The sequence below is a fragment of the Lactuca sativa genome, chromosome 6 (genome assembly GCF_002870075.4).
Source record: "Lactuca sativa cultivar Salinas chromosome 6, Lsat_Salinas_v11, whole genome shotgun sequence".
Classification (NCBI taxonomy): domain Eukaryota; kingdom Viridiplantae; phylum Streptophyta; class Magnoliopsida; order Asterales; family Asteraceae; genus Lactuca; species Lactuca sativa.
This window is the reverse complement of record NC_056628.2, coordinates 29,528,877-29,547,951: the sequence shown is the minus strand read 5'-3', so window position 1 is coordinate 29,547,951 and position 19,075 is coordinate 29,528,877. Positions and strand designations below refer to the sequence as shown.

Here is a 19,075-nt window from a genome sequence, read left to right as displayed (position 1 = left end):
TTCAGAATAAACCGCAAATTTTAGATAACAATTACTGCAACCCTTTATGTAGAAACAAATAACTCATAATAACACTTTAATTATAATAATAAAACACAACCATTAAGGGATTTCATTTAGGAACAATGAGCATAAAGATCCCTATTTATTTTAGAGTAAAGTGATGCACTACTAAATTAAATTTTGTAAAAAAGGGAATTTAACAGACATAATAGGAGCAAAAATACAGCTATGGATAAAAATGGAAGTTTTAGCACAAGGAACAAAACAACCAACTTGTGCTATAATCCCATCAGAATGTTGACACTAACATTCTAAAAATAATTTCAAAAAGATATTCAAACTCGCCGAAATCATATAAGAAGTATGCATATTAACTAATTATCATTCAAACCCAAATATTTATATGGTTTAAGTCAACATTGAAATTGGAACCATAATTTGGTTTGTTTCCATCAACGGCCTTTTCCAAAAAAAACCTTTTTTTAAGGGTTTAAGTCATTTGCTGTAGGAGAGTTGTAAGTTGCATGTTGAAATACGAAAAAATATAGAAAATAGTTGATGCTGAACTTGATAAACTTGAACTCAGCTCTTGATATAAGTTCCAGGGGGGAGTATGTAGCCTGAAATATTGACAAATAATGTGAATAAAGTCAAAGTCAGGAATGAGTAAAGGAAGAAATCTCAATAAAAGAAGTCTTTTTTAACTTCTTATATTTTTGTTGAATAAGATTAAAAAACACCAAGAAATAAAAAAAAAAAACACAAAAAGTAAGTAATTGATAAATGGAGGACGATCGATTGAGCAGTCGTTCATGAAGTTGAGAGTGAATTTATATGAGTAAAAGTTTGACTTTGAAACATGTTTTTCCTGAATTCTAATTGTTTGAACAGTTACCCGTCTTGCTTTCCAATACTACCCTCCAAAGTCAAACGTAAACCACTAAAAAGTTATATGAAACACCATGAGTAAGAAGGTTGTGTAGTCGATGCTGAAAAAGTAATCTTATCGGTTCTTTGAAGAATTTCACCAAGCACTTGATGTGCATCTTCAAACATGTCAGATTTGAACAACAAAAACAATGTAATAAGCCCCAAATTAGATTTTTCACAGAGCAGGTTTATCCAAAATTAGAAGAGGAAATGTCATGATTGTTAAATAGGAAACACCTACCAAGAACATTCACATGGAACTGATGAATATCAGAAGAAAGCACCGCTCGAAATAGGTTTTATATAAGAAAAAAAGATAACGGTGGGAAGCACATGCAGCAACTGATACCTGAGAGTTGGATTTCTTGGGAAGGGTGGCACCGTCTGATTGTTTAAGGTGCAGTCCATTCCTCCGGAGATAATGATATGGTGGATCTTGGAACAGAGGGAACGCAGAGGACGCAAAATCGACAACAAACCGAGGATTGTTGAGCTGCAACGAATCCGTAGAAAAATTCATCTAAATTAAAAAACCAAAATCAGGTGTCCGATTCACCAACCCCATAGTCGTTGGAAACCCAGATAAACAAAATAGGCGGTGGAGCCGCCGTTGGCTGGGCCGACATGCCGCTTTCTTGTCCTTCGGTCTGTCACTGTTTCGCCTGAACCCTAGAATCGAAAAAGATTGGAAGAATAGTGACATCGATTTAGACCAGAAACATCAACCGGTGGCATTGGCGATGAACATCGACTTCTGCCTCTGGTATTGTAGATGGAAGTGGGAAGAAAAACGAAGGCGGTGAAAAGAAGAATAGAGATATGAGGCGGTAGAAGATTGGAAACAACGACAACAAACCCAACCCTAATTGAGGGAATCGGGAATGGAAAACGGGAAGTCACCGGAGGACGACAACGGATATGAGTGGAGGTGAAAGGAGCGATAATAGGGTTTTTGAATAGACGGTGGGAGAGGGGTATTCGAGGAAGGAGTGAATGAGTTATGGAAGGGAAGGAAAGTGAAAAGGTGTCGGGAAGTCGGTGGAAGGCCAGAAATCTGTAGAAGAAATACCATGTGTGAGCAACGTGTAAAGAAACGTGATGATAATGCAACACCACATTTATTCAGCCAATACAGATAAAAATAGATAAATATCAAAAAAAAAAAAAAAATCCAACCAATGCCAGCAAAATACTGTTGAATTGGGAACCGAAATAATATTAAATTAATACATTTTCTATTTAATTTATTTGTTTTATAACTTAGAACCGAAATAATTTTACACCAACAAATATTCATGTAACGGAAAAACTATCATCATCAATGGAAGGTTTTTGTGTCGTTACATGTCCCAACTAAAATGGTTGCAAAAACACCTCACGAGATCTGGATAGGGAAGGTTCTCTCGTTGGTACATATTAAGGTTTAGGGTTGTGAAACTTTCGTTAGACGAGAGACTTACGACAAGGTTGAACATCGAAGTGAAAGATGTATTGTCATTAGTTATCCATAGAAGTCATTTGGATATTTGTTCTACAGACCTAGAGAGAACATGGTCTTTGTAGCATGAAGATGAGTCTTTCGCGAGGGAGAACTCATATGTAACGAGAATAGTTGGAGTACCATTGATCTTAAAGAGATTCAAGAGTCAAACAATGAAGGAACCTCTGAAGACGTTAGGGTTCAACCAGAGGAAGAAATTCCAGTTGAACCGATTGATAACTCATTACCTCTTAGGCGATCTAGTAGGGTTAGCATGCCACCCGAGTATTATGGTTTCCATATAACTACATATGGAGATACGTTTTTCAGTGATAGTACACGGGTAAATTTGGATGTAGAAACTAACTATAAGGAAGTAATGACAATCCCTGATTCAGATAAATGGAAAGAGGCAATGGACAGCGAGATCAAGTCCATGTATGACAATCAAGTTTAGAATTTCGTTGATAATGTACTAGGTCGTAAGACAGTTGGGTGCAAATGGATCTTCAAGAAGAAGACCACCATGGTTGAAAAGGTACACAATTTTAAGGCTCAATTGGTTGCGAAGGGATTTACTCAAGCCCCTGGGGTTGACTACGACGAGACCTTCTCACCAGTAGCTAAGATAAAGTCTATTAGGGTGATGCTATCCATAGTTGCATTTCATGATTATGAAATATGGCAGATGGATGTCAAAATCTCTTTCCTTAATAGGAAGTTGGTTGAGGATGTTTACATAAGTCAGCCAAAGGATTTTGTAGATGCAAAGTATTCGAATAGAGTGTGTAAGCTTGAGAAATCAATCTATGGATTGAAATAAGCTTCTAGCAGATGGAGTATTTGCTTTGACGAGAACGTCAAGGAGTTTGGCTTCTCTAGAAGTGAAGATGAGTCCTATGTATATGTCAAAGCTAGTGGGAGTATAGTAACCTTATTGGTATTGTATGTTGATGACATACTTCTTATAGGAAACGACATTCCAACTTTGCAAGAGGTTAAGACTTGGCTTCGAAAGTGTTTTGCTATGAAGAATCTAGGAGAGGATGCATATATTTTAGGGATGAGGATTCTCAGAGACAAAAGTAAAAGGCTAATCGGGCTTAGTCAAAGTACTTACTTGAAAAGGTGCTGAAACATTTTAGTATGGAAAATTCCAAGAAGGGGGAACTGCCTATCCAAAGTAATACCAAACTGAGTAAGACTCAGAGTCCCAGTACCGATGCAGAGATAACAGAAATAAGTAGAGTTCCATATGCTTCTACCGTTCGGTCTATAGTGTACACTATGACATGTACTCGCACTGATGTGTCTTTTGCGTTGAGCATGGTTATTCGTTATCAGGGAAATCCGGGTAGAGCTCATTGGATAGCAGTTAAGAATATTCTCAAGTATCTACGAAGGACTAAGGACTGGATTCTAGTGCTGGTGGCAGTGATACAATATGCTGATCAGTTTAGAAGTTATACCGTCAGTTATAGTTATAGACTTATCCAAGTGGGAGACTGTTGGATTATGTGTCCAAGCCTATAACTATAATTGGTATAAACTTGAATTGATAATAGCACAATCATTTTGGGTTGCCTCAAACCTAGAAATTGGACATGATGATTTTTGGAGAGAGAGTTTGATTTTTTATTTGATTAATAAATTTAAATAAATAGTTTATTAATATATTATGTGAATAATATATTAATTAGAAATAATAATATTTAATTAATAATTAATCAGAAATTAATTGAAATTAATTTTTGGATTAATAAAATTAATTAAAAGTGTAGGGGTTAAAGTGTAATTGCTCAATAGTTGAGCAAGAGGCATTCTAGAACCTTCCTAGATGGTTGGACAATTTTATGGAGGTTCTAGGGCACTAGAATTATCCTTAGAGGATAATTAAGAAGCTAGATAATTACCAAAACAAGATAATAATATTCTATTGGTTGGGGGCTTATCTAGGGTTTCCTACTTGCACTATATAAACGGTCCTATGCCATGCAAATTTCGGCCACTGTATTCCTAGAAGAAAAACCAAAATTTTCCACCTCTGCCCTCTCTCCTCAATATCCTCCTTTCTAGCTTGGGTGTGAACCATCAGAGGCACGAAAATTGTGGTTCTTGCTTCAAGAAGAACAATAAGGTATGTAACCCTTATTCTTTAGTATTTTTGAAAATACCTAGGGTTCCTAGGGTTATAATTTTGATGTTAATAGTTATAGGTTCATTAGAGAACACCAAGGTCATGTTTTAGGTTACATGCACACTTAAGGGTTTTAAATTTGTTTTGTAATGTCTAAAACCCATCAATGGTATCAGAGAGTTTGGTTTGTTTTTAGTTGAATTGCTATAATTATTGAATTAATCAAATTAGGGTTTATGGAAATTAAACCCTCTAGGCCAAGAATTTCAAAATTAAGGTTTCTTGGACCCTAACTTTCGAAAATTTGGTAAAGGATAAAACCCTTACCTTGCCTCCTAAGTTTTCGATCACGCCTTCTCTTTCCCACAATAATTTGACGTACCTGAAGCAATAAACTGAAACTGTAAGCCAAAGCTTAGTGGGTTCCCCCAAAGTACCGAAATACAAACATATAACAACATGTTTTGACATCCCAAGACCAGGTATACCTTATAAGCCCTTGTTCTTTTGGTATTTGTCAAGTTTGACCCGTATGTGAGAAAAGGTGGTAAACGAGTACGCGAGGCGTACACATATGTACGCTCAACATACTCATGTGTGTGTTTTTGATGCGGAAGCCACCTAGTATGCGGGGCGTATCAGTGGGTACGTTGGGCGTACTAGGGCCATAGTGAAAACCCTAATTTAGGGTGTGTCGCTATTAAAAGGACATGATGGCCTCATTTCTGGCCACCATTCCCAAACATCAGCCCTATCAAACCCTAATTTCTCGTCCTTGAAGCTTGTGTGTCGATTTGTGAGCTAATAAGTGTTCTTGTAGTTTCTTTGGAGTGAAGAAGGAGCATTGAAGAGGAAGGAGTGAGAGTCCAAGCTTTGGATCTGAGCTTATCTGTGGTTGGAGCTTCAGTTAGAGGTATAAAGCTCAAAGCTTTTTCACCCTTTTGATTTGCGCATCATTTTAGTTCGTTTTAGGGTTTTGGTCCCAAATTTGGATGCTTTATGAGATATTGAGCTTCATAGCTTGCTATCAGCTCCTTTTAGTGGTTTTCGTGGTGTAGAGTCATAAAAATCGAGACTTGGACGTTCAAACCAAACCATGCATGAGATATGAGTAATTTTGAGAATAGAGAGTAAGACTTTTGATGTTTGTGACTTTATCAGCCATACAAAGGCTTAAAATCACAGGATTTACGGCGTATGAGCCTTTAGGGAGTCTAGATCTGAGATTTGAGTTAAGGTCTTAATAGATTAAGATCAAATGAGTAGGAAGAACAAAACTGGGACGTACACTGAGCGTAATCCCAGTACGCGCATTGTAGGGTTGCGAATCCCCAATGCATGCATGGCGATGGAGCACGCCTAACGTTGGGGCTGGTACACGCGGTCGTTGACTTTTAGTTGAATTTTAGGGTTCGGTCAATGTGTGGGCTATTAAGGCCATGGAAGGGTAAAATAGTCTTTTATCCTTCTGTGAGTTTGTAGAGGGGTTAGTCTAGCTTCTTTGAGAGCCGTTATTAATTAGAAGTAATTGTCGTTTGTGTTAGATGGAGGCTAGACTGGTGATTTGAGTTCGAGGTTATATGATTTCTTGTGAGGTGAGTCTTCTCACTATACTTACCATGAGTTGTATGTTCGTGTGACCGAGGTGCCTTATGTGCTTACTTGTGTATTGTGATATGTTGCATTATGTCTTTGTGATTTATGCTGAGTATTATTGTTATGAGTTTATTGAGTTGTGGGACCGAAGGGTCTCCACTGAGACACATTGACTGGAGGGTCGTATTGAGTTAGCCTCGAGTGGCTAATGTGATGTGTGTGGTATTTTGGGAAACTCCCTAAGATTTGTGCTTACTGTGTTTGGTGTTATGTGTTTCAGGTACATCTCAGGATCACGAGAAGGCGCCGACTTGATTGTACACACGAGGCGAAGTCACATTTTGAGGATCCTAGATTGTGCTTAAAACATTTTCTGAATATGTGTTTTTGAAAATATTGTCATTTGGGGGTTTAGTGAACTATGTTATGAGAATTACGTGATTTTAAAAATGAAAATTTTGTTTGAAATTTTACGGTGTTACAAGCTAGTATCAGAGCCTTGGTTTGAGGGATTCAGGTGTACTTTCGGGTATGTCTGAACTCAAACTAAGGATTTGAGAAATTTTTCAAAAGAAATGATCTTTTTAAAAGAGAAAAAGTTTCAAGAGAAAACGAGTTGGAGCAGTGTTTACAATCAGCCAAATCCCGAACGGTGATTTCCCAAAATACCCTTATTTATTTGTGTTATGAGATATTAGTGATGCATGCTAGAGGATAGGCTAGGTATTTTATATTTTAGGGCTATAGTTGCCTGATTTGTGTTGCCTTAGCTTAGGAGTCATTGCTATCTGTTATGTGCTTTGAGCATGTGCTGAGTGAGAGTATCTAGCATGATCACTTAGAGAGAGAAAGTCTTGAGTCGAGGGATAATCTAAGAGAGATACCTAGATGAGCATATGAGAGATATACTTAGAGGGTAGTTTGTAATTCGTGAGAGATAGAGTGCTTGTGAACTGGGGTCCTAGGAGGAGGACTTGGGGTGACTACAGGTTGGTGTAGAAGGTAGTATTGGGCCCGTACTACTGAAAACGTCGGATCTGTATGCAACCCAAGTAAGAATCCTTAGGATGCTAAGGAACAAGTAGGGATGAGTGATCGAGTGTGAGTATGCTCGAACGAGTCTCTAATGATTTTTGTGTTGTGTTTTAGAGACATCATGGTGGGTACATGCCACAACCCTGAGAGTAGTGGGACTAGCGATGATGAGATTCACAAGATGATTCACGAGGAGGTGGCCACAACCATTCGAAAGGAGATTCCTGAGATGTTTTGGCCTATTAAGACCACCATGATTGAGACTTTTGATGAGTGGTATGCCGCTGTTACTGAGGCCGCTGCTGCTACAGCCACCGCAACTGTCGCTGCTGCCAGGCCACAGGGAGGTAACTTGTCGCTGTTTCGCGAGTTCGGCAACACGAAGCCACCAGAGTTTAATGGGACACAAGATCTGATTGCTGCTATGAGGTGGATCTCTAATATTGAGGGATGTTTTTACACTTGTTCGTGCCCAGAGCATTTGAGAGTTCGGTTTGTGATGAACTAACTTCGCTTGGGAGCGATGGACCGGTGGAAGTTTGTGACAACCAGTTTTACTCTTACAGAGCATACTGTAGTGATGTAGGAGAGGTTTATACTGATGTTCCGAGATGAGTATGTTCCCCCGGTGGAGAGGGAACGGTTAGGCCCAGGATTTTCTGTCTCTCAAGCAGAAGACAAAGTCAGTGACACAGACTACGAGGATGTTTCACGAGAGGGCGTTGTTTTTCCCTGAGCACATGTTTACTGAGCAAAAACATATCAGCCGGTATTTGAGCATTCTATTGATTTGGTTCCGGGAGCGGCACCTATTGCCAAGGCACCTTATCGCCTTGCGCCACCAGAGATGCAGGACTTATCCTCACAGCTCCAGGAGCTGCTAGGGAAGGGTTTTATCAGACCGATTAGCTCACCGTGGGGAGTGCCGATCCTTTTTTTCAAGAAAAAGGATGGTTCACACTGGATGTGTATTAATTACCGGGAGTTGAACAAGCTGACGGTCAAGAACTGTTATCCACTACCAAGGGTCGAAGATCTGTTTGATTAGTTTTAGGGGCGTCTTGGTTTTCCAAGATTAATTTGAGGTCTGGATATCATCAGATGAGAGTTTGCGAGGAGGATATGCAGAAGACGGCCTTTAGGACTCCTTATGGGAATTATGCGTTTGTGGTGATGCCCTTCAGGCTCACCAACGCACCGGCAACATTCATGAACCTCATGAACCGGGTGTGCAGGCCTATGTTCGATCGATCGGTGATCGTGTTCATCGACGATATCCTGGTGTATTCGAGATCCCGAGAGCAGCACGAGGAGCATCTTCGAGAGATTCTTGGAGTACTGAGGGGCTTTATGCCAAATTCTCCAAATGTGATTTTTGGTTATGAGAGATCCAGTTCTTGGGGCATCTCATTAATCAAAATGGGATATTGGTCGACTCGGCCAAGATTGAGGTGGTTATGAGATGGGAAGTGCAGAGATCCCCGTTTGAGATCAGGAGTTTTTTTGGGTCTGGCCGGCTACTATCAGAGATTTATCATAGATTTCTCCAAGATTGCCTTTCCTCTCACCAGGATGACCCGGAAGGGTGTTACCTTTACTTGGGATCCCGAGCAGCAGGCCTCATTTGAGACCCTTCGCCAGAATTTGTGTGAAGCCCCGATGTTAGCCCTTCCTGAGGGAGTGAAGGACTTTTTTTGTTTATTGTGATACTTCTATATTTGGTATGGGCGTGGTGTTGATGCAGAGGAGGCACGTGATAGCATATGCATCGAGGTAGCTGAAGCCTCATGAGACGAGATATCCCACCCACGACCTGGAGCTGGGGGCGGTGGTGTTCACCCTCAAGATATGGCGCCACTACCTGTATAGGGTCCGGTATACCATATATACGGACCACAAGAGACTAAAGTATCTCATGGATTAGCCCAACCTGAATATGAGGTAGAGGAGGTGGTTGGATGTTGTGAAGGACTATGACTGCGAGATCTTATATCATTCGGGCAAGGCTAATGTGGTAGCCGATGCCCTGAACCATAGAGCAGCGAGTGCTCCGATCTGAGATGTGTGCATGAGGATGATAATGATGACTCCAGTCTTAGATACTATTCAAGAGGCCCAGGAGAAGGCCGTGAGGCCGGAGAACCGCAAAAAGGAGCAGGTGATTGGGTAGGTTTCCGAGTTTGAGACGGACAATCATAGGCTTATGACTTTTCAAGGGCGGATTTGGGTGCCCAATACAGGTGGAGCTCGTCATGTATTGATGGAGGAGGCACATAGATCGAGATTCTCGATCCACCCAGGGGCCACTAAGATGTATTTGGACCTGAAGAGAGACTACCAGTGGCCCTGTATGAAGAGGGATGTAGCATGGGTTGTAGAGAGGTGCTTGACCTTTCGCCGGGTTAAGGCAGAGCACCAGCGTCCACATGGTCCGTTACAGCCTCTAGAGATTCCCCAATGGAAGTGGGAACATATTTCGATGGATTTTATCACAAAACTACAGAGGACCGCCCATGGGGTTGACAATATATGGGTGATTCCATACCGGTTGACGAAGAGTGTTCGCTTCCTCGCCATCAGTGAGAGATATTCTGCAGAGAAACTGGCCGAGATTTATGTAAGAGATGTGGTAACACGGCATGGAGTGCCAACCTTGATTGTGTCAGATCGAGATGTGCATTTTACTTCCAGGTTATGGAAGAAATTTCATGAGGAGTTGGGTACCTGATTGCATGATAGTACCGCTTACCACCCGCAGAAAGACGGACATATCGACCATTCCAATATTGGCATGCCTCCCTTCGAGCTCCTATATGGGAGGAGGTGTCGGACCCCCATTTGTTGGGGAGAGGTAGGGCAGTGAGTGATGGGTGGCACTGAGATAGTGCTGAAGACGGCTGAGCATATTCATCCTGTCAAACAAAGGTTACTAACAGCTTGGAGTCGCCATAAGAGTTACACATATCGGCAACAATCCGATCTAGAGTTCCAGGTTGGATATTTTGTCCTCCTGAAGGTATCCCCATGGAAAGGGGTGATCTGATACAAGAAACGGGGCAAGATGGGGCCCTGATACATTGGCTCTTTCAGAGTAATCGCCAAAGTAGGTAAGGCAGCTTACCTGTTAGAGCTACTTGCGGAGTTGAGTCAGATTCATAACACCTTCCACGTGTCTCAGTTGAGGAAGTGTGTAGCCGATAAGATGATAGTGGTTCCATTATAGGACATTCAGGTGGATGTGATCCTGAATTATATTGAGAGGCGGATTGCGATTTTGGATCGGAAAGTGAAGGTTCTGAGGAACAAGGAGGTGCCTTTGGTTCAGGTCAAGTGGTGACATTGGAAGGGGTCCGAGTGCACCTAGGAGCTGGAGTCCGAGATGTGCGAGCAGTATCCTGAGTTATTTTTGGAGCCTGACTTCGAGGGCAAAGTCTGATTCTAGTGGGGGAGAATTGTAACATCCTAAGACCAGGTATACCTTATAAACCCTTGTTCTTTTTGTAGTTGTCAAGTTTGGCCCTTATGTGAGAAAAGGTGGTAAATGAGTACGTGGGGCGTACACTCAGCGTACTCATGTGCGTGTTTTTGACGTGGAAGCCACCTAGTACGCTGGGCGTACCTGAGGGTATGCTAGGCGTACTAGGCCCAAAGTGAAAACCCTAATTTAGGGTGTGTCCCTATTTAAAGGACATGATGGCCTCATTTCTGGCCACCATTCCCAGACATCAACCCTATCAAACCCTATTTTCTCGTCCTTGAAGCTAGTGTGTCCATTTGTGATCTAATAAGTGTTCTTTTGGTTTATTTGGAGTGAAGAAAGAGCCTTGAAGAGGAAGGAGGGAGAGTCCAAGATTTGGATATGAGCTTATCTGTGGTTAGAGCTTCAGTTAGAGGCATAAAGCTCAAAGCTTTCTCACCCTTTTGATTTGTGCATCATTTTAGTTCACTTTAGGGTTTTGGTTCCAAAGTCGGATGCTTTATGAGATATTGAGCTCCATAGCTTGCTATCAGCTCATTTGAGTGTTTTTAGTGGTGTAGAGTCATAAAAATCGAGACTTGGACGTTCAAACCAAACCATGCATGAGATATGAGCAAATTTGAGAATAGAGAGTAAGACTTTTGGTGTTTGTGACTTTATCTGCCATGCAAAGGCTTAAAGTCACCGACTTTATTGAGTATAAGCCTTTAGGGAGTCCAGATCTGAGATTTGAGCTAAGGTCTTAAAGGATTAAGACCAAATGAGTAGGAAGAGCAAAACTAAGACGTACGTTGAGCGTAATCCCAGTACGCGAAGCTTAGAGTCACGAATCCCCGATGCACGCATGGCGATGGAGTACACCTTACATATAGGACTGGTACGTGCGGCGTACGTGAGACCATTGACTTTTACTTTAACTTTTAGGGTTCGGTCAATTTGTGGGCTATTAAGGCCCTGGAAGTGTAAAATGGTCTTTTATCCTTCTGTGAGTTTGTAGAAAGGTTAGTCTAGCTTCTTTGAGAGCCTTTATTAATTAGAAATAATTATCGTATGTGTTAGGCGAAGGCTAGACCAGTGATTTGAGTTCGAGGTTATCCGATTTCTTGCGAGGTGAGTCTTCTCACTTTACTTACCATGAGTGGTATCTTCGTGTGACCGAGCTGCCTTATGTGCTTACTTGTGTATCGTGATATCTTGCATTATGTATTTGTGATTTATGCTGAGTATTATTATTATGAGCTTATTGAGTTGTGGGACCAGAGGATCTCCACTGAGACACATTGACCGGAGGGTCGTATTGAGTTAGTCTCGAGTGGCTAATGTGATGTGCGTGGTATTTTGGGGAGCTCACTAAGCTTCGTGCGTATCGTGTTATGTGTTATGTGTTTCAGGTACTTCTTAGGATCACGGGAAGGCACCGACTTGGTTGTACACACAAGGCGGAGTCATATTTTGAGGATCCTGGATTGTGTTTAAAACATTTTATGAACATGTGTTTTTGAAAATATTTTCATTTGGGGTTTAGTGAACTATGTTATGAGAATTATGTGATTTTAAAAATGAAAATTTTATTTGAAATTTTACGGGGTTACACATGCACACTGGGTCCTCAACTAACATACTGGATAACCCCTTAGCCCACAACATGAGCTTGAGTTGCCCTTTAGGCCCGCATCTCAAGTCTGGTTTGCTCCCGAGCCCACAACATAAGTCTGGCTTGCCCTCCAAGCCCACAACTTATGTCTGGCTTGCTCCTGGGTTTGTTGGCTGACGCACAAAGCAGTATGTAACACCGTAAATTTCAAACAAATTTTTCGTTTTTAAAATACATAATCCTCATTATCACATTCCAAAAACCACAAGTATCAAATTTACAAAACACAAATGTCAATAATCGTTTGATAAAATCCAGGATCCACAAAACATAAACTCCATCTCAAGGATGTGTACAATCAAGCCGACACCTTCCCACGATCTTGAGAAGTACCTGAAACACATATCACATAACACGGTAAGCACAGAGCTTAGTGAGTTCCCCAAAATACCATACATAGCTCATTAGCCTCTCATGGCTATAACTCAAATAAGACCCTCCGGTCAACGTATCTCAGAGGGACCATTCGGCCCCACAACTCGGGTTGACCCTCCGGTCCTAACTCACTAAAGCTCATAATAATACACAACATAAATCACGAAGACATAATGCAGGATATCCAATTACTCAATATAAGCACATAAGACCCTCCGGACACACAAAGGTTACCACTCTAGGTAAGTATAGTGAGAAGACTCACCTCGTAAGCAAGCAATGAAACTGAATACCCCTCGAACAGTCTAATCCCCGCCTACATGTAACAAGCATCTCTAATTAACACTTAAAGATCAAAACTCTAAATAAATTCATGATAGACCCTATTTAACTCTTGGGATGGGTAAAAGATCATTTGACCCCTGCATGACCTCTGTCACACCCCAAAACCGGAACGGCGGAAACGTTTTGGGGTGGATGACGTCATGTCAAGTATCACAACACATGCATTATAGTAATCAAAGTACAACAACCATTGCATTAATAGAAATAATTTTACATGGTTTACGTTACAATACCACAAAGTAATACAAGTAATAGTATAAGTGCAGCTTGGTACTAACTATCTTCATCAACAGCTCCGGGGATGTACCTGTCTAATATTGACCTGAGAATACAAGTTATTTGAAAAGCGAGTATCAACATTTTTACAAATGCTGGTGAGTTCATAAGTATTTAGTGTTATTTTATTCAAATAACTTAATAAAAGTGGTAGTTTTAGAGTATCCATTACATTAGTGTCTTTTCCAGAAAATCCTATATTTTCTTTAATAAAAGCAGTCTTCTACCAAGACTGGACAGAGTTATGTGGTAAGAAGTAGTTTTCCCCTAATCGCTATCATTATCAAAATACAAAATTTGATTATTAAAGAAAGCAAGAGAAATCAGGGAAATAACATATGCCTCAGCAGTGAGGACTGCTGACTAAGGCAAAGGAATCATAGACTCCAGGAGAGTATCGAACAAACGACATGCCTGGCTCAGTCTAACAAAGAGAGACACAAACCCCAGACGGTACCAAATGAAAGGTACAGCTAGTAAGGTCTAAAACAGAGAATACAGACCACAGACAGTATCAAATGAAAGATACTGCTAGCAAGGTCTAAAAACAGAGAATACAGACCGCAGACAGTATCAAATGAAAGATACAGCTAGCAAGGTCTAAAAACAGAGAATACAAACCGCAGACAATATCAAATGAAAGATACAGCTAGCAAGGTCTAAAAACAGTGTGACTCTGAGAGTGGGTTCTAGCATACAGTGTAAATTGCTGGTGAAATACCGTTACCTTAAGGCCATGAATTATAAGGTAACCTGGGATACTCGTAACCATACTAAACGACACTAGAATACCTGACGCCATGCAAGCATCTATAAAATGTGACATTTGTCACCCCTTGGCTTGGTAGGCCGTGAACTGTAGCTAGCAGTCAGGGTGCGGGGGTGTCAATCCGTATAGATCTATACACACAATGTCCGCTCTCCCTACAGGAGACTTTGGTTACCAACTAGACGACGGAGAAGGCCGTGTCCCAAAGATGCATCCCAAATAGTGGGTAGTGTGTTTCCAATATAAGTGTTGAACTAGAGGTAGAGACTCATAACTGAACTGACTAATGCATACCTATATGTCTATGCTCGTATACATAATATATAACTAATAAATCAAACGACCTTTGGATGGATGTCCGATCCCACCAGACCACATCTCAACGAAGAAAAGGAAAAAGGGCGAACAAACCTTCCTAAGTCCTTCAACCATTATTTATATGCATCTATACAAGCATATGCATACATCCAAACTACGCTTGAGTGTGTAACAAGTGAAGACATATCGTGAAGTATAACCAAATCGTGACGTATAACCGAATCATGTGGAATAACCAAATCGTGAAGTATAAGCGTACAGTGTGGAATAACCGAATCGTGAAGTATAAGCGTCAACTAATATAAGTGTATCACGAAGTGGAAGCGACAACAGGTGAAGTAAGAGCGTCTATCAGGTATAAGTGAAGTAGAAGCGAATCACTAAGTAAGAGTGTAAACAAGTATAAATGCATCACGAAGTGAAAGTGTTATCAAGTAGGAGTTTAAACTAAGTAAAAGCGAAGCAGCGGTATCTAACAAGTAAGAGTATACGACATGAAAGAGAACTTTGATGAAAACCTTGGAAAAACCTTTATACTTAAGAAAATCACAACTTGGTATTCTTTGGTAAAATAAGTTTGAAAACCTTTAGAAATTCTTTGGAAAGCTTTCATAAACCAGTTTAAAATGAACTTTGGTAAAACAGCATAAGTAAGAGTTGTGAACAAGTGAAAACATTTTAGAAAACCATTTATAGTATCCTACTTGGTAAAACAGTTTACAGTGTGGTAAATCCTTGTGCATGCGGGTTATCAATCACATGTGATTAATATGATAACTGGCATGTCTAGCTTGTATCCCCCCTATAAAACATGTAAAAACATTTAAAAGGTTCATTCAGTGGTATGAACTCACCTGGTGTAAGTGGATCTGAAGAAGGTGCCGATTGGGTGCTCGGTGTCAAGTAAAGACTTGGACACACTTAGTGACCTATTTAACATATGATAATATATGTTCACATACAATTAGTACATTTAATACTAATTAAACAAGTATACGCACGCTAAGGAGCGGAAAACACTTTGGTTAAGTGTTTGGGGTGTCCCGGGTAACATTTAAGGGTGTTAATGGCTCAGGAATGGAGTTTACTCTCCAAGAGTAAACTCTCCTTATAGTGTTTACGGCCCTGGGATAACTCCCCATGAGTTTACGGCCGTAAACTCATGGTGAGGGGGTTCTAGGATGTTTAAAGGCTTTATCTTGATCGTGGAATTTTGCTAGGTCCAAATCTAAAATGTATGAGTGGATTTAAGACTTTTAAAGCGACCAAATGGGAGTTTACGGCCCATGAACCATCCCTATGGGAGTTCACGGCCGTGACTCCTACCCCTTGACTTTATGGAAGTTTAAGGCCCTAGTTTCAATCCTAGTAATTTATAATGAAGTATAAGGCCAAATGGGGGGATGAAAACTACCATTTGACATGGTTTGGAGGTGTTTACGGCCTAGGCATGTGCTTGGGCCATAAACTCCATTTCACCCCTCAAATCTATGTGTTTAATTGTTCTAAACCCGAAATAGCAAGCCCCTAATTTATGTCTTAAGCCTAAGGGTGGTTTGGGAGTGTTTGGAACTTGATTTTACAAGTTTAGAGGGTGTTTACGGCCTAAGCATGTGCTTGGGCCGTAAACCCTCTTTTATGTCCCAAAAATGGTTGTTTTATGGTTCAAACACTCCTAGGCTAAATCCCCAATTAGTTTCCAACCTTAAGGATGAGTTTAATGGCAAGTTTGGCATCATTTTAGGGGTTTACGCCCCTAGAGTGTTCTTGGGCCGTAAACTCCTTACTCCTTGCCTTCTTGGACGATTTTTGAGCTATAATGACATGCAATGGGTTGTAAAACAAGCTAGGGTACAAGAACTTACAATTTGGAGGCGGAAACTTGCGGTTTTTAGAGCGAAAAATACGTTGTAGAGAGAGTATAGAGAGAGGGTGAAAAGGGTGGAATGAAGTCTATCCCCCCTTATATATGGGTTGGAGTTGAAGCTCAGTGTAAATCTACCCGATACTGCCGTTAAACGGGGCTTTTGGTCGCACCCGATCTAGTGGTCGTAATAAAATTAACTTTTTCCAAATTAATATGGAAATGTAATTTACATGCTTTTACTTTATTTTATTACGACGAATAACGACATAGAATATAAATAAATAAAACATTTATTTATTTTACGACCTCAAATTAACAGAACTTTTATAACGTGGAATATTCCGTTAACGGAAACGGGGTAATGTAACAAAATAAACATTGGGTTGTCACAACCTCTATCCCTCAAGTTTGACCACACCCAAAAGTCAACAGAAGTCGACACTTGAGTCAACAGCCCAGGTTGACCTGACTCGCCGAATGCATATATCTTACTCGTTGAGTCACCTTGTTTCCTCTAAGATATTGCAAAAACCCAACTTAACTTGTCGAGTTGTCTCGTCAACTTGTCTAGTTACCCATGTCCACACTCATCGGGGAAAACCCTAGCAGACTCGTCAAGTCAGCTCATTAACTCGGCGAGTCCATTTAGTCTGTATTCCCATTCAGACGTTTTAAAGTAGATCTACACTACAAACTCTAGATCTAGTCTCCCAAGGCTCGAATATCACGTAAAGCTTCGATCTTTATGTTCATACATGGCTTATTTGCTCCATAATGCCAATACAAGCTCCAACAAGGGTTTGGTGTTCATAGGCTTGCCTCTAGCTCCATAAAGCTTGGGTCTTTGGACTCACAAGACCTCCTACAATCCAAATATGAGGTTTGAACCTCAAGATATGCTCAAGGGACTCAATAACACAAGAAGGATGGGGAAATTCCCTAGAACTCCCCAAATAAAGATCTCTCAAGAAAAATGATCAAGATAGCATCTTTTTACCTCAAACAGAAGCTATCCATTGAGAACCTCTAGATCCAAATGTCCCTTTGCTCCAAGCCTGAATTCTTTCCTCTTATTCTCTCAAGGTGCACCAAAATAGTCAAGATAGCCTCTCCTTCTCACACAACAAGCTAAAACCCGATTAGTGTTCCTCATAGTGCTCAAGGTTGATGAGGGACGCGGAAATAAGGGGTTAAAGCCATTTAAATAGGACACAAACAAGGAGATTTATGGTTTCCTCACAAAGCGCCAACTCGATGAGTTGGATCTCTGACTCGTCGAGTTGGTCATTAAACCCACGTGGCTAACCTGCCTCTACTCAACGAGTTTGGGCACCCACTCGTCGAGTCTCTTAGTTAACTTGAAAATAAATATGTATAAATATTCTACCTAGGAGTCGAGATGTTACAAATCTCCCCCACTAGAATTAGACCTCGCTCTCGAATTCATGCTCCATAAATAACTCTGGATACTGCTCGCGCATCTCGCACTCCGGTTCCCAAGTCCATTTGGATCCCTTATGGTGCTTCCAGTGCATCTTAACCGGTTGCACCTCTTTGTTCCTCATGGTCTTAACCTTTCGGTCCTAAATTGCTATCGGTTTCTCAATGTAATTCAGGCTAGCATCCACCTAAATGTCCTCTAAAGGTACCACTGCCGTCTCATCGACTATACACTTCCTTAACTGAGACACATGGAAGGTGTTATAAATCCGGCTCAACTCTGCAGGTAGCTCCAACCGGTAAGCTACCTTTCCTACTCTGGCAGAAACTCTGAAAGGACCGATATATCTGGGACCCAACTTTCCTTGCTTCTTGAATTGGATCACCCCTTTCCACGGAGATACCTTTAGGAGGACAAAATCTCCAACCTGTAACTCAAGCTCGGATCGTCGTTGGTCTGCGTGACTCTTCTGGTGACTCTGTACTGTCAGTAACCTCTGTCTGACCTACTGAATCTGCTAAATCGTATTTAGTACTATCTCAATGCTAACCATAACCCTCTTCCCTACCTCCCCCCAACAAATAGGAGTCTGACACCTCCTCCCATATAAGATCTCAAAGGGAGGCATGCCAATATTGGAATGATGGCTGTTGTTATATGAAAACTCAGCCAAGGGAAAATAAGAGTCCCAACTTCCTCCGAAGTCGATAACACATGCACATAACATGTCCTCCAGTATCTGAATCGTCCGTTCACTCTGACCATCTGTCTGTGGGTGGTATGCGGTGCTGAAGTGCAATCGGGTTCCCAACTCCTCATGGAAGTTCTTCCAGAACCTGGAAGTAAAACGCACATCCCGATCTGATAATATCGATGTCGGCACTCCATGTCGAGCCACCACCTCTCTCACATAAATCTCATCCAACTTCTCTGCGGAAGAGCTCTCACTGATAGCAAGGAAGTGAGCACTCTTCGTCAACCGGTCCACAATCACCCATATCACGTCGACACCTCACGCGATCCTTGGTAATTTGGTGATAAAATCCATGGAAATATGCTCTCACTTCCATTGGGGAATATTTAGAGGCTGTAACGGGCCATGTGGACGCTGGTGCTCCGCCTTAACCCAATGACAGGTCAAGCACCTCTCAACTACCCATGCCACATCCCTCTTCATACAGGGCCACCAGTAATCTCTCTTCAGTTCCAAATACATCTTAGTGGCTCCTGGATGGATCGAGAATATCGATCTATGCACCTCCTCCATTAGTATACGCCGAGCTCCACGTGTATAGGGCACCCAAATTCGCCCATGGAAAGTCATAAGCCCACGACAATCTTTCTCAAACTCAGAAACCTGCCCAATCACCC

General features: G+C 41.1%; 1 long non-coding RNA gene across 1 annotated transcript; it reads right to left on the bottom strand.

Moving 5' to 3' along the window:
- Positions 1-236: 236 nt before the first annotated feature.
- Positions 237-2,085, bottom strand: LOC111883159 (uncharacterized). Its single transcript, XR_002847358.3, has 2 exons — positions 1,283-2,085; positions 237-623 (listed from the first exon to the last, which is right to left on the bottom strand). It is a non-coding gene; the product is annotated as an uncharacterized LOC111883159 (long non-coding RNA).
- Between the last annotated feature and the right edge of the window lie 16,990 nt (positions 2,086-19,075).